The sequence below is a fragment of the Hemicordylus capensis genome, chromosome 5 (genome assembly GCF_027244095.1).
Source record: "Hemicordylus capensis ecotype Gifberg chromosome 5, rHemCap1.1.pri, whole genome shotgun sequence".
In the NCBI taxonomy this organism is placed as follows: Eukaryota; Metazoa; Chordata; class Lepidosauria; order Squamata; family Cordylidae; genus Hemicordylus; species Hemicordylus capensis.
In genome coordinates, this window is record NC_069661.1 from 208,112,400 (window position 1) to 208,139,607 (window position 27,208).

At 41.5% G+C, this 27,208-nt stretch overlaps 1 protein-coding gene across 14 annotated transcripts in view; it reads right to left on the bottom strand.

Annotated features, from left to right (window-relative positions):
• Window positions 1–27,208, bottom strand: part of ANKS1B (ankyrin repeat and sterile alpha motif domain containing 1B) — a 595,071-nt gene that overhangs the window by 181,750 nt on the left and 386,113 nt on the right. The gene's annotated exons all lie outside the window — the stretch shown is intronic.

Below are 27,208 nucleotides of genomic sequence, written 5' to 3' on the forward strand. Positions count from 1 at the left end.
CTATCTACCCACTGAACATGGAAACATACATTGTACAGAAGATATAGCTTGTTTGAATTTCTTTGGAGAAATAAATTTCTTTGAATAAAATTTCTTTGGAAAAATTCCATACGTATGTACTCAGCTAACATCATAATTAGGGGAGAAAGGTCAGTAAACTGGCCTATCTATGCAGTGTGATACTGTTTTTTTTAACACATTTCCCCCCAGCAGTATTAAAAGAATAGTCTTAAATCAAGTCAAGTATACTCATTCATAGATCTTAAACAGAGGAGTTGAACCTTCTAGTGATGCAACTATTCCTGGGCTGTACCACTTCAAAGAAAGTAGTCTCAGCACATCCAAAATGTGCACATCTGTGGAAAGGCTAGCCCACAACCTTCTTCTTGACATGCACTTTAAAAAAAAAATGTTCAGGGAGCATTTTATGTGGGGGTGCATTTTAACATTTTATCCATCACCCCCCCCCACTTGCAATCTGAAATGGTACAAGCCAATAATAGATACATCATATGGAACTTCCATTTGTCTGATAACTCATTAACATGAAGCAAACGCTTTCAGTAGAGTAGAACTCTGAAGCATGGGTTCTATAACAGGTTGAGTAATATATAATCAGAATGTCACATAATTTTTTGTGGCCCATGGATTATTCTAGAATCCTGAGAATGTCCTCTGTTTCAGTGCATCCAGTTCTCCAGAGAACATGACAACAGTGTGTACTAAAATATCAGACGTTGTGCAGCATCTCACAGGCAGTGCTGATTCTCCCACACTGCTGCAGGCTTCTAACAAAGCACAGGAGATCCTGCTCTTTTGAGCACAAACACTTAAAATAGTGCACCTGTACTCCGGAAGCCATATTTAGATTGGAATTTGAAAGTATGTCGCTGACAGCCAAGCAACACATTTCTAACTTAAGTTGTGCTTCTGGAGTGAGGCTATGCAACTTCAAGTATTTGTGCTCTTTTGCAGAACTGCTGGTGCTTCACTGGGAACCTGCAGCAGCAACGCAAGCAGATTGGCACCACCTGCACTATACTGCACAATATGTGGGCCAGTAAATTTAATATTTCTCATTTCTAAAAATGTCATCATTTCCAAGCATATCAAGATTCAGAAAGGAAAGCTAATGCTTAGACTATTTGGGATTAAGAATACTAGGAACCTTCATCATTCCAGCTAGTTTTATTTATTTATTTATCATATTTTTATACTGCCTGATAGGTACATCTCTAGGTGGTGTACAAATTTTAATATTAAAAATCACAGATTAAAATACATAAAACACAATAAAAGAAATCAAAAACAAAATATTAAAATTATTAAAATTAATTTTAATTAAAAGCTTGCAAGAACAGGAGAGTCTCTTGAGGGTGTTCCTGAACACAAACAGAAAAGGAGAAGCTCTAATTTCAGCAGGGAGCATATTCCAAAGCCCTGGGGCAGCCACAGAGAAAGCCTGGTCCTGAGTTGCCACCAGATGAGCTGGTAGCAACTGAAACTGGACCTCTCCAGAACATCATAAAAGGCGGCAGGGTTCATGACAAAGGAGGCATTCTTTTAAATAGCCTGGACCCAAGCTGTTAAGGGCTTTATAGTTAATAACCAGCACTTTGTATTTCACCAGGAAACATATCGGCAGCCAGTGCCGTTCTTTCAAAACCGTTGTTATGTGGTCCCTTCATGTTATCCCAGATATCAATCTGGCTGCCGCATTCTGTACCAATGGTAGTTTCCGGACTACGTACAAAGGCAGCCTTTGTTTTGAAGGCTCACTTCTGAGAAGAGATTTGTCATACTTCTCAACTTTATGCAATGCAATGTGTGGTGTTTCCTCTGCACAAGCCTCACAAACCCTGGGCATACCAGGTCTAATAAAAACAGCCCAAGGCCCATCTAGTCCAGCATCCTGTTTCACTCAGTGGCCTACCAGATCCTGCTGGAAGCCTATAGGCAGGAGCTGAGGACATACCCTTTCTCTTGCTGTTACTCCCCTGCAACTGATATTCAGAGGCATCCTGCCTCTGAGGCTGGAGGTGGCCTATAGCCCTCAGACTACTAGCCATTGATTGAACTCTGCTCTTTGAAGTTATCCAAACCCCTCTTAAAGCCATCCCAGTTGTTAACTGTCACCACATCTTGTGGCAGAGAATTCCACAAGTTGATTATGCTTTGTGTGAAAAAGTTCTTCCATTTGTTGGACCTAAATTTCTTCGCAACCAATTTCATGTGATGACCCCTGGTCCTTTATTTAAGGGTGTATTTAAGGGTGTTAAAGGGCTAGATGGCATCCATCCAAGAGTCCTCAAAGAACTCAAATGTAAAATTGTCAACCTCCTTGCTAAAATAAATAACATATCCCTGCAATCAGGCTGTGTACCGGAGGATGTAACAACGATTTTCAAAAAGGGGTCCAGGGGCAATCCGGGAATTTACAGGCCAGTTAGCTTAAAATCAGTTCCAGGCAAATTGATGGAATTTAAGTTCCAGGCCCTGCTGGGAGACAACCATCTTGGCTTCTGCAAAGGGAAATCTTGCCTCACAAACCTTCTGGAGTTCTTTGAGAGTGTCAACAAGTGTGTGGATAAAGATGGTGCAGTTGACATAGTATACCTGGACTTCCAAAAAGCTTTCAACAAATTTCTTCATCAAAGACTCCTAAGAAAACCTAGCAGTCATGGGATAAGGGGACAAGTACATGTGTGGACTGCTAACTGTTTGAAGGACAGGAAACAAAGGGTAGGTATAAAGGAAAAGTTTTCACAATGGAGGGAAGTAAGAAGTGGGGTCCCCCAGGGATCTGTACTGGGACCAGTACTTTTTAATTTATTCATAAATGATCTAGAAGTAGGGTTAAGCAGCGAGGTGGCCAAATTTGCAGATGACTTTAGTAGAGAATGCTTTCCCAGCTCTAGTGAAATCGAAAACGGATTATGAGGAGCTCCAAAGGATCTCTCCAAACTGGGTGAGTGGGCAACAAAATGGCAAATGCACTTCAGTGTTGGCAAGTGTAAAGTGATGCGCATTGGGATGAAAACCCCCAACTTCAAGTATACGTTGTTGGGATCTGAGCTGTCGCTGACTGACCAGGAGAGGGATCTTGGGGTCGTGGTGGACAGCTTGTTGAAACTTTTGACTCAATGTGCGGCAGCTGTGAAAAAAGGCTAATTCCATGCCAGGAATCATTAGGCCCTTATACAAAACTATGGTGCGGCCACACCTGGAGTACTGCGTACAATTCTGGTCACCATGTCTTAAAAAGGACCTTGTAGAACTGGAAAGGTTGCAGAAGAGGGCAACCAAGATGATCAGGGGCCTAGAGCACCATTCTTATGAGGCAAGGCTACAACACCTGGGACTTTTTAGTTTACAAAAAAGATGACTGTGGGGAGACATGATAGAGATCTATAAAATCATGCATGGTGTGGAGATAGTGGATAGAAATTTCACTAGAACCAGGGGTCATCCCATGAAATTGATTGCCAGGAAATTTAAGACCAACAAACCGAAGTACTTTTTCACACAATGCATAATCAACTTGTGGAATTCTCTGCCACAAGGTGTGGTGACAGCCAACAACCTGGATGGCTTTAAGAGGGATTTGGATAACTTCATGGAGGAGAGGTGTATCAATGGCTACTAGTCAGAGGTCTATAGGCCACCCCCAGCCTCAAAGGCAGGATCCCTCTGAATACCAGTCGCAGGGGAGTAATAGCAGGAGAGAGGGCATGCCCTCAACTCCTGCCTGTAGGCTTCCAGTGACATCTGGTAGGCCACTGTGTGAAACAGGATGCTGGACTAGTTGGGGCTTGGGCCTGATCCAGCAGGCCTGTTCTTATGTTCATTTAGATTTCTGAAAATGTTCAAACCTAAGCATAACACCAATCTGTCCTTGCAAACTGCACGAGCCACTAAGGAAAAACAATGAACGGCAGCACATAGACAAGCTTTGTTTCCCTAATTATTGACTCATACCAGTGCTCTCAGTGGGCCATAAATAATGTAAGCTCTTTGGCCATTCTTGTTTTACTGCTGGATGTGGTGTTAGCCTCTTTCTTGAATTACAGGCCATATCAGTGGTTACTGCTTGCTTTCCTTTGTTCACTACTATATGGTCTGCTTTTGCTCCTAATCCTCTCTGTGGGGTTCTGTTCCTGCTTCTCTGGCATTTCTGTCCAGGTCAGTTGTTGAATAGGCTTGTAAGAGGATGAGCCAGAGCCAATCTCCATGCAGCAGACAGAACTGCTAGCCTTGAAGGAAGGACACTCTGCCCTCTGTCTGAAGGCTGCTGGATGATTTCTAATGTATTTGGGGATAGTCTGATGAAACAATGTCCAGATTATTGTTAAACAGAAGCCATTTCTTTGAAAATGACAGAGGAAAAGCAAAGACAGTAAAGGTGGCACTATTTTATTGGAAGCAATCCTGTGGTGTGGGTGTGTTTCCCAGTTGCTCCAAAAGCAGGCAGTTCTCTGGTTCAATAAACCATTCATTCATAATCTCTGTTTTAATTTGTGGCCTTTTAATCTGTGAAGAGTGCTCCATAGTCATGGCATTGTTGAAAACAATGTTATGAGCTTCTCTTGAGGCAGTATGACAATTTCCCTAACAAGAAATGCTTTCTCTGTGTCAACTAGCTTCATGAAAAATCCACAAAGTATCACCTACTAAAATGAATATTATTAAATTAAAATGAACATTCTCTATTAAAACACTGATTTCTATTTTTAAATATAATGGAAAAGCAATATAGATCAGTAGCATTAAGCAACTGAGTTACTATTTGCTTGTAACCTGCTTACTAAAACCATTGGAAAACTAAGAACATAACATAAGAACAGCCCTGCTGGATCAGGCTCAAGGCCCATCTAGTCCATCATCCTGTTTTGCACAGTGGCCCACCAGATGCCACTGGAAGCCACAGGCAGGAGTTGAGGGCGTGCACTCTCTCCTGCCATTACTCCCCTGCAACTGGTTCTCAGAGGCACACCCTTGAGGCTGGAGGTGGCCCACAGCCCTCTGACTAGTAGCCATTGATAGACCTCTCCTCCATGAAGTCATCCAAACCCCTCTTAAAGCCATCCAGATTGTTGGCCGTCACCACATCCTGTGGCAGAGAGTTCCACAAGTGGATCACGCGTTGTGTGAAAAAGTACTTCCGCTTGTTGGTCCTAGACCTCCTGGCAATCAATTTCATGGAGTGACCCCTTGTTCTAGTGTTGTGTGAGAGGGAAAAGAATCTCTCTCTCTCCACTTTCTCCACGCCATGCATGATTTTATAGACCTCTATCATGTCTCCCCGCAGTCGTCTTTTTTCTAAACTAAAAAGCCCCAGGTGTTGTAGTCTTGCCTCGTAAGAAAGGTGCTCTAGGCCCCTGATCATCTTGGTTGCCCTCTTCTGTACCTTCTCCAGTTCAACAATGTCCTTTTTAAGATGTGGTGACCAGAACTGTACACAGTACTCCAAGTGTGGTCGCACCATAGTTTTGTATAAGGGCATTATAATTTTAGCCGTTTTATTTTCAATCCCCTTCCTAATGATCCCTAGCATGGAATTTGCCTTTTTCACAGCTGCTGCACATTGAATAGACACTTTCAACGAGCTGTCAACCACAACCCCAAGATCCCTTTCCTGGTCTGTCACCCGACAGCTCAGATCCCATCAGCATATACTTGAAGGTGGGGTTTTTCGTCCCAATGTGCATCACTTTACACTTGCTAACATTGAAACGCATTTGCCATTTTGTCACCCACTCCCCCAGTTTGGAGAGATCCTTTTGGAGCTGCTCACAATCCGTTTTGGATTTCACTACGCGGAAGAGTTTGGTATCATCTGCAAATTTGGCCACATCGCTGCTTACCCCTGCTTCTAGATCATTTATGAATAAATTAAAAAGCACTGGTCCCAGTACAGATACCTGGGGGACCCCACTTCTTACTTCCCTCCATTGTGAAAACTCTCCATTTATACCTACCCTCTGTTTTCTGTCTTTCAACCAGTTAGCAATCCACACATGTACTTGTCCCTTTATTCCATGACAGCTAAGTTTCCTCAGGAGTCTTTGATGAGGAACTTTGTCAAAAGCTTTTTGGAAGTCCAGGTAGACTATGTCAACTGGATCACCTTTATTCACATACTTGTTGACACTCTCAAAGAAGTCCAAAAGGTTGGTGAGGCAAGATTTACCTTTGTGGAAGCCATGCTGGCTCACTCCTTTCATTTGGGGGGCAAAAAGTATACTCAGCAGATTTTATGTAGTTTAACATTTTATAGCTCAATCCAAGTTTCATGGAAATCACTGAGAAACTTGCCATTGGTGATTGGAATCACTATTACATTATTCTCCCTACAATCTCGCTTATCTTGTTTTACATAAGATAAAATAACAGTTAGGTGACTGCTTTCATTCTCCCTAGTCCAAAATTTAATTTACTTGGGATTGTATTCATTGTCGTGGAGAGTTTCTCTCTCTGCCATGGTTGTATTTTAATTCCCAACACTTTTAACTCACTATCACATGTTGAGGACTGATAGTCTACGAAATCCTAGTTACTCTCAATCTGTGCACGAGGCACATTATAACCAGTTACCAGAATGACGAATTTTTAAAAAATGGGCAATGCTTTTAGTGCTCTCAGAGTATGGGATCATCATGGCTCAATGGGACTGGACTATCAGATAACCTTCAGGAGCAATGTCAGTCTAACACTTCTGAGAGAACTGACATTTTTGTAGGCAAATAATTGCAAACTAGCTTAACCTGCTCAGAGCATCTGTGTGCTTGTACTTGAATGCTCCCTGCCAGGCCCCCTCACAGAGATTTCTCCACCCTCACCTGAGCCACACTCCTGCTCCTCCTCCTCAATCCAGTTGTTTCCATCCCCCTCACTCCACTTGGTCACTCCTTCATCCCTTTACTCCATCACCCTCACCCCTCTTGGTCATGGCTGCAGCGTTGCTGGTGCCTATCGTCCAAGCGGCAGCCCCCAATCCCCAGAGACCTCCCCACCTTCACCCAAGCCCTGCTCCTCCCCACAGGTTTACCGGAGCTGGTTTACTGGGTCCTTCCTCATTGCCACCATGGCCGCTTGATCCCCTCACGCCACTGACAGGCTCAGGCCCATCCCTTGTCTGCCTCCCCCAGTCCGCTAATGGCCTGGTAGCCCCAAACAGCAAGAGTGCTTGACTGGGGCCTTCCTTGCTGCCAATAGGCGCCGTGATGGCCGCTCGTTCCCCTCAGGCCACTGACAGGCTCGGCCCCATCCCTTGTCCTTCATTCTTTCTCTCTTCCCCCCCTTCTTTTTTCTCTCTCTCCTTCACTCGCTCTTCCATTCTGTCTTTCTTCCCTTCCTTCCTTCCTTCCTTCCTTCCTTCCTTCCTCTCTCTCTCCCCCCGTCCCTCCCTCCCTGAGTTAACAGATCTTGTTCATCTTGTTTCCTCATCTAATTCACACGTCAGCCTCCTTCTCCTGAAGGGGCTCTTTGCTCCCTCACAACCCCTCTCTTTGCAGACCCCTGTCCGCTATCCTTTTATATATATAGATTCTTCTCTTCTACAGTCAAGAACATCTTCTGACCAGTAACAGTTGCATTCCAACTGACCTTAACCATCACAGGCTCCTCCTCCCTATCTGCATATGGAACCCCAACTGCCTAATCACCATGGTACTTCTACTAGCGAACTCTTGCAAGAGCTGCCATGCATGGGATTAGCGACTGGTATGTCTAAGATAAATAAATATATAGAATACTTGCTGGCATACTCCAGAATGGCTGCTAAACTTGTAAGGAGTATTTTTCATATTTAGAAAGGATTTTATAATAATTTGCTCTTTCTTTCTTTCTTTCTTTCTTTCTTTCTCTCTCTCTCTCCCTCCCTCCCTCCCACCCCCTCTCTCTTTCTTTCTTTCCAAAAAAAGAAGCTGCATTCAGTTATAGTCTATTTTGAGCACAAAGAGATTCCTTGGAAAAATAATAATGTAAACTATCTTTCTGTTGTTTGCTTTGTGATTTTCTATATCTCCCCACAACATTTTCATTTAGTCTACATTTAAGGATCTCTGATGTTTTAATATATAGCCAGGGGTGTAACTACTATTAGGCAAGGGGAGGCGGCTGCCTGGGCCCCACGCCTTGAGGCCCCCACCCAGAGAGGCAAGTCACATGACTATATATTGTGAAGTGTGTGTGTGTATCAGCGAGGGGCCCATTTTAAAATTTTGTCTCTGGGCCCACTCCAGCCTTGTTACGCCCCTGTATATAGCTATTTTCTATAAGAATCCTGACACCTTCTATAAAACTCTTATCTTTTTGTTTATGCCTCTCAGTTCCCCTTTTCTTTTCTTGTCACATTTTCTTATGTCCCTCAGATGATTCTAACCCACCCTTCAATAAACTGTTCTGTTACAATGGCACTATCCAAGCACTACTGCTTCAGATTAGAACAGTGCCTCCCCAACACACCCAGCCCAGCAAGCAGGCAATCAAATAAAAGGCCTCATTATTCATGTTAGTTTTACAGCCACTGTAGTGATCATGTGCCATTTTTAAAAGTCTGTCTTGGCAGGAAATACTCTTCTCTTCTCCCAAAGAAAAAATCCACTCTGTCATAATTTTCTATGTCTTTTCTTTTTAAAAAAACCTGCTTTTAAATACTCTTTTAAACAAGGACCATTCAGATACTTGAACAAGACATAGAATACTGATGGGATCCTCCTATTGGAGTGGGCTAACTCCAGATATCAGCATGAGTATTCCAACTCTTGTTCAATAAAATAAAGACCCCTTATTCAAAGAAGTATTAAAAAGCAGGAAAAATAGCATAGAAAATGATGACAGAATATCATTTGCCTTCAGGAGAGAAGGGCAGCATTTCATTTCACTACCACATTCAAAAAGTGGTAGTGTGTATGTGTGTGTGTATGTGTGTGAGAGAGAGAGAGAGAAGAACATTCAGGAGTGGCTCTTCCCTGAGGCAAGATGAGGTTATTACCTCAGGCAGTGATTGTACAATGGGGCAGTGAGCATGGGCACTCTGCCATCACAGCAGGCATCACTCCACTTTCCTGCTGTGGCTTCCTTGTCCTCTCTGTATACTTATCTCATTGGTGGCCCCAGGCCCCACCTTGCCTCCTTTGGCTGGAGCTGGCATTATTGCCATCCCGTCCCCTTGCCAGCCTCACCCCACCTAACCAGACCCAATGTTCTCCCTCTTCCCCTGTGCTGGCCTCATCCTTTGGACAAACTCTGCCCTCTAGCCCACACCTCTGTCTGGAAATCCAACTGGCACCTGTAAGATCTTGCTGGCCTTTCCTCCTTGCCTTTGCTGCTTTGGCAGCTGTGCTCACCAAGGGGCTGAAGAGAGAGGGAGAGGGGAAAAGTGCAAGTGCTGGAGTGGCAGCAGCAATGAGGAGAGCAGCGGGACACTGCAGCTGCCAACCGAATCTGCAAACGGAGCCATGGGTGAGAGGGCAGAGCATGCCCAAAAGGTGAGGTTTGAACAGGTGGGAGAAGGGTGATGTTTGGGCTGGTGAGGTGAGTGAGTAAGCGGAGCAGCCTCTGTCCTGACCTTGGGTGAGAGAGGTAGAATTGGTGAGGGCGTGGAGCAACACATCCACTCAAGTGGTGAAAAGCAATTATCTAACTGTCTGTGTGTGTGTGTGTGTGTGTGTGTGTGTGTGTGTGTGTACACGTGCAAGGGCATCTGAATATGGGACTGTCTTCCAAGTGAACAATTACAGATTCTCCAAATACAGCCTATTACTTTATACCGCTGCTCCACTTTTAGACAGTATTTTTGTCACTCACCATTAACAAAGGGCAGATAGAAAGAAAGACTTGTCGAGTAGTGGGATGTTATTCCACAAGATTCCACAAATTTTTGAAAATGATCAAGTGTTTAAAATTCATGTAAAGGAACAATGAATTCTATTTTTAAAACCATTTGTTGGAAGGAGATGTTGTTATTTAGTTAGTTAGTTGCGTTACTTTAAAAGATAATACATTTTGTGATATAACCCATTAAGTATAGGAGCAATATATTATTTTAAACAGTACAAAAGAGAAAAAAATATGTATGGCCAGGTATGATTTTGAAATTTGTTGTTCCAAAGCATTGCAAATAAACTTTAACTATGAATGAGTGCATTGTTCTGTTGCTTCTGGCATAATCTGTAGTAGGTTAGCTGCACTGCTATGGCAATATTCCAAATTTTACAATATTATTCTGAAAATGTTCAGGGAGGTCCCCCCCGCTTCAGTTTGCTACAATGCTTATAGTCCAGAGAGGATATATTATTGGACAAGTTAAAACATGAATAGCTCCATATGGCCAGCAATTTTCATATGAATGATTATACATCTGACTTTGTGTGGGATTAAATGTCACCAAAACTGTATTTTTAGGTTCACTTTCAAATCAGCTGATAATAGTCTGGTTAACACATTTCTCCATATCTTCTTCCATTCTGTCATCTGAATTTTCCAACTTATATCCCTCTCTTACTACTTCATAAAACTACTTGGCCAATCATTTGAAGTCAAAAGCAAAGAGCAAAAGTAATCTATTAAGCCCTTTGAATTACCAGACCCCATCAGTGATTCAAAAGGCTTCCCCCCCTTGTTTCCCCCCGTTATATTGCACATAACGAAAGAGTGATGTGTCTAGCTTGAAAATATGAAAACCTGACAGGTCCTCCACTGCATCCAACACCTCCTCAAGTCAAAGTATCCTAGTCATTCATAACATTTCCCAGTATTAATATCTACATTAGGTTCTTTTCACAGTGAGAGATCTCCAGTTTCCTCAGTCACATAAGTCAATTGTTTGTTATTAAAAATAGATGCACAAGGTGACAGCCCTGAGTGCAAAAGTGGTTTGAGTGGCTGCACAAAAGTGGCTGGACAAAACATGCTTCTTCTTCTTTTGTTGTTAGTTCATTGGTGCTAAAATACCTTGTACATGCTGCCAAACATAACACCTGAAAGATTCAGTGAATTTAATTAATTATGGATCCCTACCTGTCTTCACACTCTTTGTAAAGCACCACACACAGAGAAAGGTAAAGATAAATGTGCCGTTGAGTCGGTGTCAACTCCTGGCGACCACAGAGCCCTGTGGTTTTTCTTTGGTAGAATACAGGAGGGCTTTACCATTGCCATCTCCCATGCAGTGTGAGATGATGCCTTTCAGCATCTTCCTATATCACTGCTGCCCGATATAGGTGTTTCCCATACCAGCGGGGATTCGAACCGGCAACTCTGGCTTGCTATTCAAGTCATTTCCCCGCTGTGCCATTAGGTGGCTATACACAGAGATGGCACTATATAAATAAAGTGACAATTGTTTATAATGAGAAAATATTAACAAATGTTTATTAACAATTGTTTAAAGAATTAATGGTAGACATGGGGCTCCCATTACTTATTTTGATCAGTTCAAGAAGGAATAACTATTGATCATCTAAGGGCAAGACAGTAAAGTGCCAGTCCATATACTGGCATTTAGGTCTAGAACATAATTTTCTCTAGTTCCTGGTTCCAACAACTTATTTCTGTTAACCTGTCAGAAAAGATACAAAGGACAACAGCATAAGGGCAAAAGTGTGTTGGCTTAGAAACAAAGGAAACTGACTAATACCAAGTCAGACCATTGGTCTGTCTAGCTCAATAGTGTCTACACTGACTGGCAGTAGTTTTCCAAGGATTCAGGCAGGAGTCTTTTGCTGCCCTACCTGAAGATGTCAGGGATTTAACTGGGGACCTTCTGCATGCAGTTCCACTGAGCTACACCCCCATCCTATGCTGATGATGATATGCTTTATTCTGAGTGTAGTATCTGCCAGACTCAAATTAGATGGGAGGAAGAGGCTATTCTGCACTTCTGATGCTGGTGAATTTGCTGGTGAATTTTGGAATATATATATATATATATATATATATATATATATATATATATATATATAGGAATACCTCCACTTCAGAAATCCCAGCCTCATTATGAGGCAAACTCAAACCACCCCAGGATTTAGGCCTGGCTTATAATAGGCTCACTACTAGCCAGCCTTCCCTGCCAATACTCCAAGGGTCAGTAAACTTACCCTTGTAAATGGAAGGTGGAAGATGAGAACTAGACGAATGGCAGGTAACAGAAGTCTAGCAGCCTCATCCTTAAGGACTGGACATTTCTGATGTGGACATTTTGTGATGTGGTACATAGGAGATGCAGTTTTCAGTGTCTCTCAGGAAATTCATTTAACTGGAAGGCACCGGAAGCTAAAATTCCCATGCATTACAGCAGCAAAGTACACTTTTTAGGAGTGCCCCGTCCTGCACAGGCACTCAAAAATGAGCTCTACAAGATCTCAACCAGTCAATCCTCCCCTCCAGTTCTCCACTTCAAAAAGCCACATATGTTTCGGAAGCATTAAGGTTGGCAGGGTGAGTGAGCTTCTCTTGGTTTTACCACATTTTACAGAAAACTCTTGGTAATTTCTTCTGAGAATTCTCAAGAAAGCTAGGAAATTTAAAATTTCCAAATTTAACTATGAGGCAAGCTGGCTTGCCCATCAGTACCATCCACTAACTGAAGCTCAGGGAGAAGAGGACAAGGTACTTGATTTTGTCCTCTCCTGTTCTCCAAACCAGGCAGTGATATGATGGTCCACGCTTCTGTCCCCAGTTGAGGAAGTTTGTTGTCATTGCTTTATAGAAATCACTGGAAAATATTTTTCTAGAAGTTATAAAATTTTATTTTAAAAATCCTCTCCTCCTTGTGTTATTCTAATCTTCTTAGTGACATCATCAGAAATATCTGTAAAAACCCTAAGCCATCACAAAGTGCCTGAAGAAGAAGAAAAATTCTCGGTCTCAGTCCTTTCCCAAAGCTCTTAAACAGATTTTCCCCCTTATAAGACTGGAACAAATGAGACAATGAGGCAAGTAATATAACTCACACGGTCATATATGAAGGTTGATATCTTAGACAATTCAAAACTACTCTGTACTTTTTAATTCTTATATACGAAGTTTAAGGTATTTTTTTCTAGTAAGATATGATAAGGAAGTTCTTGCTAATTCTGGAAAGAACATGGCTGTTCACATATTATATTAGAATATTTTGACCTCCACTGAAAGTCCATATTATGTTAGGGAGCATATAAGCGAATGGAAAGGAACTGCCATGTAATAATGTACAGTGGTCCCTCGACTTACGTAGTTAATCCGTTCCGAACGGACGTTCGTAAGTCGAAATTTTCGTAGGTCGAAAAGCGCACCCACGGAGGTCTGGAAACATTCGTAAGTCGAGGAAACCGCATCTAAAAATTCGTAAGTCGAGGAAGCCAAATCTAAACCGCCAACTACTTCTGGTCTTTTTTGTTGTTCGTAAGTCGAAAACGTTGGTTGTCGAGTAGTTCGTAGGTCGAGGGACTACTGTACATGTGCCCATATCTATATCAGTTACTCTATGTACAGTACACACAATCTGAGATGATACTTTGTTATGATAACCTCATAACAAAAGAAATAACAGAACTACTGATGAAACTTGAACATTGTTGCTCAGGGATTGTTGGCCTTGCTTCTGTTAGAAAATGGAGCTAGCTACTGCACCAGGAAGTCATAGCTTAAATTGCAGGTGTAAAAAAAAAAAAAGGGTGCACGCATGCCCTCCAACCTCATGGCCCAGTTGTGTAGGTAAGCAGACTGCTGGCAGATGCCGACAGCTAACTCTACCATAGAGCTGGGAGGAAGGAGTATGCATTGTGCGATTCTGCTCGTGTGGTGCATTGTGGGATTCCTGGAGGCCAGGCTTTGGTTCTTCTGGCTCCAGATCACTGCACTGCTCACTGCAACAGCAATCACGTGGCATGGCGAAATCCAGAGGGAGCCATGATTGTGTGGGTGTGATCCTGCCTTCCCCCCAGCAACCTCATAGCAAAAGAAATAATAGAAATACTGAAGAAACTTGAAACTGATTGGTGCTCAGGGACTGTTGTTACATTTTAAAACATCAAATGGATTTTAAAGATGACTTTCTAAGTATTTTTATATAATGTATTTCATATTGCAGTTTTAAATTAATAGATTTCTCTTCTCCAGTTGGTGAATCTAAATTGGACTGGATGAAGTGAAATGCTGCTAATCGGCCTATAATGAAGGAGGATGAAGATGTACCATTTCAAAATTCTAGGTTGCCTTTGATGTTTGAAAGCAACTCATTTGAGTAGTTTGAATATGAAATAAAAATTTAAAAGGCTTTTAATAACCAAGGACTGAGAAATTTACTTTTAACAATTGTTCTTTAATTGAGAACTGCATTACTCAAACAAGTTTCTTAGAACCTTTCCCCCATAAAATCTGTGCAGCAATGTTTAGAATCCAGAGGAAAGAGTTGTGGCACACAAGGACAAGGCAGTGCAGAATAATCAGGAATATTAATTGTTTAATGAAATAGATATTATTTACAAAGGCAAGTGCAGACTGCTTTCAGTGCTCTTGCTGCTGGTTGTTTGTTAGCCCTGCTTCTACTCCAGGACTGGACTAAAGGTAACTAAAGCACCATTCAAAAGATGGCCTGGATCAAGGAATGGACTAACCAAAAACCACACAATCCATTCAATTTTTCCTCATTTTGGAGATTGGAGATGCTTGCCAAGATCCACTGTAGTTACAGGCAACTAGTCAAGCAGCTCTGGCTAGGGCTGTGGATCTTCTTTGACATTAAAAAAGACATTTAAAAAGTTAAAAAGGCCTTAGATGAGCATTTTAGTATGGAGTGGACTACAAATGTGAATCAGCACTGACAGGGACGGATAGGGTGGCTGCACCCAACCACCACCAGCTCCGCAAGCTGGTTACATTTTGGTAAAATGTTGATATGTGAGCATGCATGCTCCTGGCAGGCGTGACATCTGAACCCACCCAAGGTTATTGAGCTTCACCACCCAACAATTTACTGATTTCTTTCCCCAAGATTTGGAATTTGGGTGGGAAATTGGGCAGAGAATCTAGATTTAGCAGGTTCAGACGTGTCAGAAGTGTGAGCTCTTGCATACTAAAATTGTGTTGAGTTGTTACCAGTTTATGGAGCTGCCAACTGTCATGTAAAGCCACCCATACAGATTTATCTTGCTGCATTGGGACTACTGATATATGTCATCTCAGTTTATTTTATGAATTAATATGTTTGTCTTTATCAAAAGATTATCTTTGCTTCTGACTGTTTTTAGACAGGTGTTTGTTTGCTTGCTGGGGTGGGGGTGGTCTAAAAGAAGTCACTGGAGAATGAACATCTCCAGATAATTGAACTTTGCCTTGTTTGATTCAGGCATTTCTTCATGACTAATGATAGCATGAGTTATTGAAAAGTTAGCATTAACGCACTGTTAGTTTGCACTACCTTTTGGTTGCCCTTTGGATGGTCCTTTGGGTGGAAAGGCAGGCTAAACATGGGAAAACAAAATAAACTAGATCTTGAGATTTGTCATTTTTATCTTTGCAAATAGCAACAGTGTAAGGCAATTTTTCTAGGGATGATTTATTGCACAGACGTTTAATGAGAAAGTTGCATGCCTAAAATGGAATACTTGAAACAGAATCAATTTTCTTTGAAAGAATTGTTGGTCAATAGGGTTTGTTTGTTTATTTGAAGCATTTGTATCCTGCTTCTCTTTCTAAGCAAGACACAAAACGTTCTTCATAAAGACACAAGAAAGAGTTAACTTTCTTGCAGCTCCAAATGGCACCAGGTAAGCCAAAAATATTCTTGAATAAATCTATGATAAAGACGCTTACCCAAAATGCAAATGGAGGGCTGTATGTATCTTCTATTCTTTAGAGAAAGTGCAGCAGAAGTGATGGTTCATTAAGTCCTATGTATCAGAGGGCTCCCATTCTGTTAGGATCCAACAGGTGACACTGCTTCCAGGGACTTTAAGAGTATTTCCTGCTGGGGTGCTATGTTAGATATGGTTGTCCAGCTGCCTGAAAGAAAGGCAGAAGAACAAGCCTTCATAAAACACAATGGGTGGGTGGGGAGTGTTAGTGCTTTGCTTGGTTTTTCATAACATGCAATTGTAGGGGGAAATGAGCATTTTCTTCCTGAAATTTATTTCCAACACATAATGATAGGCCACAATAAAGCACAGGATTAGGTGTGCTCAGTCCCATTTAGCACAGGAGCTCATGCCACATAGGGTCAAAATATTTCACTTCTGGCTACCAACTGCATGTTTCAGGTGGAAGTGTATGCTTATGGAGGGTTTCAAATCTACCAAGAGGCACTCTTTCTGAAAAACACACACACAAACAGTCAGGTAGAGCAGGTCAGTGGGACCTACCTACAAGCTAATTTATTAAAACCCCTGCACTGAAACCAATTATCTTAGCCACTCCTGTATTGGATTGAGCCTATACAATCCATTCAAAATTCCACAAGTGTACCTGTTTGCACTTTGGAACATACTATTGCATCCATATGTTCTGTTGAAAATCTACACTAAGAGAGACCCACAGTATTCCAAAATAGCTGGAAACATTTGTCCAAAACATTTCAGTTGGAAACTCGAGATCTGGGGAAATCAATTAAGACATATCAGTATTTCACAGACAACAAATGACCAGGTTATAAAACTTTAAATTCTACATTTGATTAAACTGAAGTAGTGATAGACATTCAGATGTTAATCCAGTTCCCTATTGGAACTATAGGTACAATGCAACTCTCCTGTTGCTCAAAGATAGCAGGAAAGGAGGTGATAAACTACCGTATATTTTGTAAAGCAGGAATGAGCTCATGCCACACTGCAGGCATGCAGATATGAGAAATGCAATTGGACCAGTCTCCTGTATAGATCCTCTGGATTAAAATTACAGCATGGAGGAGATTTCATGGGGCAGCTGCACAACTGAGCCAGGCAAAAAGTGCCTGTATGGACAGAAAATGATTGATATAAATCCTATATATTGTTCCTATATATGGACATTGAGATATTATGTTTGAAGCATAGAATGTTAGTGTTAATGAGAATGGTGTGTAGATTTAAAACACTGCTTTATATCCAACGTTTTGGGTAGATTAGCCTCCTTCATCCAAATCATAATATGCTATCAGTAAAGAGTAGGACCAAGCAAACTGCATCATAAGAACATAAGAACCCCTGCTGGATCAGGCCCAAAATCCATCTAGTCCAGCATTCTATTTCATACAGTGGCCCACCAGATGCCCCGGGGAAGCCCACAGGCAGGAGCTGAGGGTATGCCCTCCCTCCTGCTGTTACTCCCCCCTGCAACTGATATTCAGAGGCATCCTGCCTTTGAGGCTGGAGGTGGCCTTTAGCTCTCCAACTAGTAGCCAATGATAGACCTCTCCTCCATGAAGTTATCCAAACTCCTCTTAAAGCCATCCAGGTTGTTGGCTGTCACCACATCTCGTGGCAGAGAATTCCACAAGTTGATTATGTGTTATGTGAAAAAGTACTTCCACTTGTTGGACCTAGATTTCCTGGCAATCAATTTCATGAGATGACCCCTGGTTCTAGTGTTATGTGAGATATTAGTTATGTGGCATCTCATGCCAGTGAGATGAGAAAAATGCTTGCATTGTTTAGTGAAGTGAATCTCGCAACACAGTACATGGGAAGGCAAAACATGCCTTCATGATGACAAATATGTTGATGCATATTCCCCGATCTGCTTTCTCCATAATGCTAATTCACTCTAGTCCACAGACTCTGCCATTATGGCAATCTCAAGCCTTGAAGCAGAAAACAGAGCAATTAAGAGTAAATTCTATGTATCTATCAGGGGTCTGGTTCAGACAATATGTTCACTGACCTCATTTTAATTGTGTGGAAAAGGAACATGGGTTGTCTACTTAGCATGCTGTCCTGCCATTGCCTAAGCACACATGGGGGCCAGTTTGAATTGCCCCTCAACACCTGGATGAAATATTAGAAACAAGTCTTTCATCCATGCATTGAAGAGTGGTTCAGATGAATTGCCCCTGCACAATCGGGTGGCAGAGCAACAGCACATCAGTTAGGTGGAAGATGTACTCATCCATGATCCTCTCCTACATGATTAGGATGAGCTGGAAGATGTATCATCTGAACTGACCCAAGGACAAGTCAATTCCAGCGTTCTTTTCTAGAAACTTGTCAAGATGATCATTTTTATAGAACTTGGAAATCCTGTTCTGATTTTCAACCTGAATAAATAAATACAGCTGAACTTTGTAATCCACGAGGATTCTGTTCCATGGGGGAATCATGGATAATGGAACCGCAGATATTAGGGCATTGATATCAATAGGACTGGGGTGAGTAACAAAAAGGGCAAAAAAAGGGAAAATGTAGGAAAATGCAAAACGAAAATGCAGATAAAATGCCCTACCATGCTCTGCGTGTGTCCAGCTGTCCAGGAATGCCCCCCCCAATTCCCCAATTTTTCAGTGAAAAAGCACAGGGGAAAATCTTTACAAAAACAAAACAAATGAGCCACAAAATGGCTCCTATTGACAAAATGGCGGCCATAAATGACCTCCAAGGTTGCTTCTGGCCATCTAGGAAACACGGATACATGGGTTTTAACCCTTTTGTATCCACAGGAAATGAGGTCAGGTGCCAATTAGACATCTGCGGATATGCGGAACTGCAACTAGCAGTACCATGTATAGCAACGTCCACTTGTATAAAGTTTTGGTTCATAAGAAATTATCTTTTATTGAGTCATATCATGTCCAGCTAGTCCAGTATTGTGAGTGCTGACTAGCAGCTACTGTTTAGGGTTTCAGAGAGAGGTATTTCCCTATGCAACCTAGAGATGCCTGGGGTTGAACCTGGCGCCTTCTGCATGCAAAACAGGTTCTCTCTATCACTGAACTACAGCCCCTCTCTTAGCTTAACTAAGGCTACTTTCATGTAGATGTCCAGTGTTTCCATACTACTGTTTCTCAAACTTTTAAAGCTGGTGACTTCCACTGGACCTAAAACAAACATACATCCATTGTGGTCCCTACACAGATTTGAAAACATTGTTTTCTACTTTAAGCACAGGTTTTTGTTTTTGTTTTTTTTAAAAACACTTTTAAAATTTGAAATTTGAAGATTTGAAAACATTGTTTTCTACTTTAAGTACAGGTTTTTTTTTTGTTTTTTTTTTAAACACTTTAAAACAAAATGTTATATTTGACATCATACAATTATTTAAAGTAAGGCATTTATGAACAATATAGACCTTGCATCTTTAAATAAGACTACTATATTAAGCCTAAACAAATATTTGGAGCAATTTCCCTGACCTTTTCAAGCTAGCAGATTGATTTAATGTTCTATGCCATTAATTGTTATGTTCATGGTTAATTAAATGATTCCTGTAGCAAAGGGTGAATCCCAAAAGATCATTCACCAGATGGGAAGTCCCCCGATCAAGCTCCCTTTCTGGCACTTCCCATCCTTAGGAAGTTTTAAATGGAGGAATAATTTTTCCTGATGGAATCCATGGCTAAGTTACTGCTGAAGCTATTACTGGGGCTAACACAAACAAACAAAAAATCTGTCAGCAGATGCTTTTAAATCACCAACAGCCAAGCAGAACATATCCATCCCTTGCAGAGACTCAGATCTCTGCTGAGCAGGGTGTTCACAGCCCTGCCTTTCCTCAGCAACCAAGAGTAGAGAAACACATGTGCTCTACTGAGTCTAAAGCCAGAAGAAGGGGCTGCTAGTGAACCCCTGTTCTATGGGACTCAAGGCCGATTGTATCCCCTTGCCTTCTGTAAAGACAGGACATTCTGCTGAGTGTAGTGTAGGATTATTTTGTAGCAACCTTAACTGGTGCAGCGGGGAAATGCTTGACTTACAAGCAGAAGGTTGCCAGTTCGAATCCCTGCTGGTACTATATTGGACAGCAGCAATATAAGAAGATGCTGAAAGGCATCATCTCATACTGCGCAGGAAGTGGCAATGGTAACCCCCTACTATATTCTACCAAAGAAAACCACAGGGGTCTGTGGGTGGCAGGAGTCGAAATTGACTTGACAGCACACTTTACCTTTAGGATTATTTTGCACAGTTGCTGGGCAGAACCTCCCTGCACATGTGCAGCAAGAAGGATACTTTTAAATCTTTATTTCCATCAGAATGTTTGTGCACAAATTTGAGATAGTCAAGCACAGAAACATGACTGTCTCAAACTTGTATTGAAGCACTGGAAGCTTTAGTCTTATTTGCAATGTCAGAACTGTGCAAATAGAAACAAAACCTGATGCTATTTCTTCCAGTCAACATAATGAAATACCAGCAATTAAGTTAAAGGACTCAGTAGAACAAAGTTTACTTTTTACAATTAAAATGTATTCATAGGCTGTTCCTGTGTAAAACTAAACTTTTGTCTAGCACTACATTTTTTTCGTTGAGACTCCCATACATCCATCTCTGGAGATTGCCAACCCCATTGGCTGATAATGAGGCAATTCACAAGAGCCTTGGTTGGGCTGCTTGTGTGGCACGCCGGGATCACTGCCGATCCCAGTGCTTCTGCTCCTGCTAGCCCAACTTCTTAACCCGGCATTTAGCCAAGGTGAAATGAACCTGTTTAAACTGTTTAGGAGCCAGCATGGTGTAGTGGTTAGAGTGCTGGACTAGGAACGGGGAGACCCGAGTTCAAATCCCCATTCATCCATGATACTTGCTGGGTGACTCTGGGCCAGTCACTTCTCTCTCAGCCCAACCTACCTCACAGGGTTGTTGTGAAAGAGAAACTTAAGTATGTATGTATGTATGGGCTCCTTGGAGGAAGAGCGGAATATAAATGTCAAAACAAAACAAAACAAAAAACTCGTTTGTTTAAGCAGTGGTTCATTTAACCTCAACAGACGATCATGAGTGCCATTGCTGCCGGGTTAAAAGGCTTCCCATTGGCCCACCGCCATTTCTAGCAGAGGGAAGGAGCAGCGGGACCAAGCTTTTAAAAGGCAGGACCAAGCTAATGAAAGCAGCCACCCCGCTTGTGGTGTGGGGCAGTTTGGGATGCGGGAGGGGGGAGTCCTTCCACTCCCAGCTCTGGCCTTTGATGCACTGCCGCTTGTGTGGACACGTGGCATGGCAAAGGGACAGACTGCTGCTCATCTGCCAGGAAATGCAAGCTAGCTGCCTCCTGCCTTCCCCACAGCCCTTCTGAGCAGCGGCCGGCGGCCATGTGAATGGCCTCAATATCTGGTCTAGGCCAAATGGCATAGAAATCAGAACCCCAGTTTGCTTTTGCATCATTTTTTCCTTGAATCAAATACATATGTTAAGGCCAAATCCATCTCAAAAGATTCTGGTACTTCAAAATTATATAATGAATGCTTATTAATTAAAGATTAGCAAACAATTGTGGTATGAGATAAGCTAAACAAGTATGCACACGGAGCCAGTGTGGTGTAGTGGTTAGAGTGCTGGACTAAGACTGGGGAGACCCGAGTTCAAATCCCCATTCAGCCATGATACTAGCTGGGTGACTCTGGGCCAGTCACTTCTCTCTCAGCTACTTCACAGGGTTGTTGTGAAAGAGAAACTCAGGTATGTAGTACACTGCTCTGGGCTTCTTGGAGGAAGAGTGGGATATAAATGTAATAATAATAACAACAACAACAACAACCATCAATCATGCTCTGCACCCCCGCAGTGATGTCGATAGGCTATACCTCCCTCACAGCTCAGGCGGAAGAGGAATGCTGCAAGTCCATCAAACAGTGGAGGAGGAGAAAAGAGGCCTTGAAAAATATATCAAGGACAGTGAAGAAGATGCACTTCAAATGGTCAAGAACGAGAAACTATTCAACACCAATGAAAGAAAGCAGGCCTACAAGAAAGAACAAGTCAAGAACCAAGCAGAAAAATGGAAAAATAAGCCCCTGCATAGTCAATATTTGCACAATATAAGTGGAAAATCAGATATCACCAACACCTGGCAATGGCTTAAGAATGGCAACTTGAAGAAAGAAACAGAGGGTTTAATACTGGCTGCACAAAAACAGGCACTAAGAACAAATGCAATAAGAGCCAAAGTCGAAAAATCCACAACGAACAGCAAGTGCCGCCTTTGTAAAGAAGCAGATGAAACAGTGGACCACCTAATCAGCTGTTGTAAGAAGATCGCACAGACTGACTACAAACAAAGGCATGACAAGGTAGCAGGGATGATACACTGGAAGATCTGCAAAAAATACAAGCTACCTGTAGCCAAGAATTGGTGGGACCATAACATTGAAAAAGTTGAAGAAAATGAAGATGTAAAAATATTATGGGACTTCCGACTACAAACAGACAAACATCTGCCACACAATGCACCAGATATCACTGTCGTCGAGAAGAAAGAAAAACAAGTTAAAATAATCGACATAGCAATACCAGGGGATAGCAGAATAGAAGAAAAAGAAATAGAAAAAATCACCAAATACAAAGATCTACAAATTGAAATTGAAAGGCTGTGGCAGAAAAAGACCAACATAATCCCAGTGGTAATTGGCGCCCTGGGTGCAGCTCCAAAAGACCTTGAAGAGCACCTCAACACCATAGGGGCTACAGAAATCACCATCAGCCAGTTACAAAAAGCAGCCTTACTGGGAACAGCCTATATTCTGCGACGATATCTATAACAATTGACAATAAAATTCTGGCATCCCAGGTCCTTGGGAAGGACTTGATGTCTGGATAAAACAAACCACTCAATAACACCTGTCTGACTGTGTAAACAAGAAATAATAAATAATAATAATCTTAAGCACTACACATAGGTGTCAAAAGCCCCGGAAAGAGATGAATCTGTCTTCTAAACATTCATGTTTTAGATAACTAATCCTATCGTGAAATGCTAACTGACCAGAAAAATAAGGTCACCATTCCCTATGCAAACTCATCAGAAGGCACAGACACAAGTATTTCTATTTTAGGTGGATAGAGAACCATCGTGCCAAACTGACAACAGTTCATTTTGGAAAAACTCTTATTTGTAAACTAAGAAACTGAGCAGATTCCCTGTCAGCCAAGTGGTAAGACAAGAGGTATTGTAGGCACAGACTCCTTAACCTTCAGTACAGCTGACGAGCTTCTAGTGTTGGGTAATCACCAGATACATCAGCTGCTTTCATATGTTATAATTTTCTTTTGGCAAAGCAATGTGTTCCCGCCATCTGCAAGGTGCACTATATTCTCTACAGTTTCTCCGTTTTTCTCATTTGTCCTTGTTGAAAGTGTGAAATGACAGGCTTCATACTCTTCTGATAGTTCTTTGTGATGGAATTGCAAATCTTCATATGCTCACTTTGATACAATACCAAAGAAAATTCCAAGTCACGTGGACTTTGAGATAGGCTCTGGAGGAAGGTATTATTTGGATGTGCTAACTGAGCAAAGAGGCACCTATTAAAAGTGGTGTTTCTATTTATTTAGCAGGGGGACAGCAACTGTATCCATCCCCAGCACAGCATACCTCCAGTGAGTGTTGCTGGTGTCTATCTTATGTTTCAGTTTTAGATTGTGAGCCTTTTGGGGACAGGGAGCCTAGTTATGTATTTATTTATATCTATGTAAACTGCAGTATAGAAATATTTGTCATACTCGTATATGTGGGTCGTGTAAAGGACTATATGTAGAATAATTCATCTGCTACTCCTGCAGTTTCAAATGTTTGTGTGAAGGAGGCTTTCTCATAGAAACACAGGAAGCTGCCTTAATCAAGTCATAGCACTGGTACATCTAGTTCAGTATTGCCTACACCAGGGCTGCTCAACTTTGGCTCTCCTGCAGATGTTGGCCTACAACTCCTATAATCCCTGGCTATTGACCACTGTGGCTGGGGATTATGGGAGTTGTAGTCCAAAAACAGCTGGGGGGTCCTAACTTGAGCAGTCCTGGTCTACACTGACTAGAAGCAGCTCTCAAGGTATCAGGCAGGAGTCTCTCTCAGCCCTACCTGGAGATTCCAGAGATTGTACCTGTGACCTTCTGTGTGCAAAGCACACACTCTACCACTGAACTACCACTGACTTCATCCCATAATTTGGTAAATGCAATCAGTATAATCCAAAGAAAGTTAGGTTAAAGTAAATATCCTTGGTGAAATTGGGTTGTTGTGATACTTTGGATATGGATAAAGTACTTGAAACCTTGCTTAAGATTTTGTGTCTTGGTTGGTCCTAATAGAGTTGTGGCTTTTGGAATCCTCCACCACTACCCACCCCCTCTAATGGATCAACATAGTTGTCTATGATTTTTACATCTGTCAGAAAGTAAAGGGGGGTGGGAAACAGTGCTTCATAAATGAGTGCCCACTATAAAATCAAATATCAATACTAAGAGAATAATGCTGATTATTTTGTTCATATAGTCTCTCATAGTACTTAATTTGTTCTTCCCTCAATGATAATAATTAATTGGGGATTGTATGAATTAATACTGTTGGAGGGTTAACCTCTGGCCATTCAATCTTGTAGTCTTAATCAGAACCCCACCCCCTATGACTGCTTTTACCTTAAAAAACAACAAGAACGCTATGAGATCAGACCACAGATCTCTCAACATGATATCTAATTTGGCAAAGAATCTGCTTAGACAAGAATCTACTTAGACACGTCCAATTTCAAGTTCCTAAAATTATATATACACAAAATTACTGGTGCTCCAGGTGAAGTCTGGCTTTGGCAACCTCTAACCCCTTTGCCCATGTTGGTGGGTGCCCCCATTGTCCGAGGGGGTAGGTGGGCGGGTGGACAATCAGTGAGTGGGTGGTCCCTGTCACCCTCCCATCTGCCCATCTACTATCCTTGCTGCTCTGCTGCCTTCACGCACTGCTCCTGCTACTGCCAGTTACTTCTGGCAGCCAGCCTGCCTCAGCACGTTATAAGAACATTGCCACGTGACACAGCAACATGACTGTGATACACCATGACAGGCCGGCTAACCAGAAGCAGCCAGCAGCAGCAGGAGAGGCAAGCGGAGAGGAAAGCAAGTGGGCAGCTGGCCAACTGGCCGTGCTTTTGGCTCAGTGGGTGGCATGTGACCCACGCCATCGGTGCCCCTCCCCACTTGGCACCCTAGGTGACCATCTAGTTCATCTAGTGGACAGGTCAGCCCTGCAGAGAAGGCAGAATTGAGTAGAAAGAAAGTGGCATTATGGAACAAATTTATAAAAAATCCTGCTAACTTCTCACAAATTGGTTGTCTATATGCTTGCCATTGTAGTCATTCCATAAAATTGTGGGACTTTATGAACAGATCACTTCTGTTTATGGAGGAATTGTCCAAAACACCACTGCCACAAACGTTAATACCACCACTCAGTAATAATGAGTATTACATAATACTTAGTAATAATATTGTGGTGCTTTATCAGTCACAGCACCAATAGCTGGTTGAATTTAACTGATGCTCAGCCTGAAAGCAAATGCAGCAGTAGTCTGAATTATAGAAATGGTCTAGATTTTGGAAGAGATCAGATGCAAGGTTGAAGTGTAAACATTTCAAGTGGATATCGTTTGTGTAGTGTGTAAGATAATATGAAGGGAAACCAGAGATTGGTGTGTTTTAACTGGAAACATTCTGCCAACCTGCTTTAGATGCCAAAATGCATCAACATAGCTCTCAAGATCAGTTGTTCCAAGTATTTAATATTTGTGTTCCATTCTTTAATCTTCTTAAAACATTCTTTTCTTGTTCATATTCAAATGGATAATTTCATATCAGAGAATATTTGTAAGAACAGCCAGAGTATTTCCCTTTTAACTAAGTGTAGTGGCTGAAATCCTGCACCCTATGAAAGCGCTATGTATATGTACTGAAGTATAATTTTCACTGGACCTATAGAGATAGACAGAAATAACTACTTTAGTGCTGAACAAGTTCATTTCAATGGTGAACAGAAGATTTGTGTACCAGAAAACCTATATCATAGCAAAAATAAAGGAAAGAATAACAAATCTAGAATTTCCTTCAAACTCAAATCGTATTTCTGTTATTCAGACTTTGCTTCAATTCAATTTAACTGATAACATCCACTGAAACAAATTCTATATGTATATACTTGCCCCAATATCCATTCTGGTATCAAGTGTGGGTGATAGGTAAAAGTTAAAACATTCTTAGTTAGCAAGTTACACATTCAATTTACACTTTTCAAAATTTAAGAATAAAATGATCAGTAAATATTCAGAGTGAAGTTAAAACATACACCCTGTTAATATGTAGTGGCAAAGTAAAATGCCATAGTTAACGTGCATGACACTAGCATTCTTGATAGTACTTGTTAGAAGAACACCAGATCCACCTAGTGGAATATTCCTATACTACACTGATTGTATGGCATTTTGTAAACATCAGTTACAAAGATGCAAGACAAGTTGGTTTTAGGTAGTCAGATTATCAATTACTATACATTACTGGTGAAGCTTGAAGCTCCTCTAGTCTAAACAGTATTTGAATCCAATCAACTGCACTAAAATATTCTTAAAGGATTAGATGATATAATCCAGTTTAAATCATGCCTCAAGCAGAGAGCAAGAGGGACCAAGAAGCACCATGACAGAAATACCTGTAGAAAGAAGCATTTATGTTTAGGAAAATAAACACACATCATTCAAGTAAATGAGCTTTACTATAAAGGCAAAGACAAAGCCCCACCTTCTCCTACTGGCACCGGCTGTTGAGATCAGTACCCAATATGATTTGGTAAGAACTGATTTTAGCACCAAATATGGTGGTCAGTAAAGAGCTCAATGAAATCAAATCCTTTCTAAAGATGTGCTCACTAAGATAAAATTGCAGTACCAGTTCATCTTCAACTGATATCACGTCTACACTGTTCATTTTGCTAAATATAGAATGGGTTCTGATAAATCTTTAAGCATCCAGCCACTGAAAAATAGATACTAAACTCAACATTTGCAAGAGCTGATGTCTCTCTCCACCCCAGTACCTCTCTGCAATAAAGGGATAATTATACTGACCTACCTTACAAGGTTATTGTTACAATTACAGCAAAGTAATGTATGTAAAGCCCTGCAAACATTTGAAAGTGCCAAATAAATGCGATTTTATTCCTTTGATATTTTGGGGCCAGTTCATAAAATACTGTATGTTATTTTCTCCATGTAAGCAGTCATGACCTTCCACAGGTATATGCTCACATGAAATATATGAACAAGAGAGTGATAAAAATAGTCAGC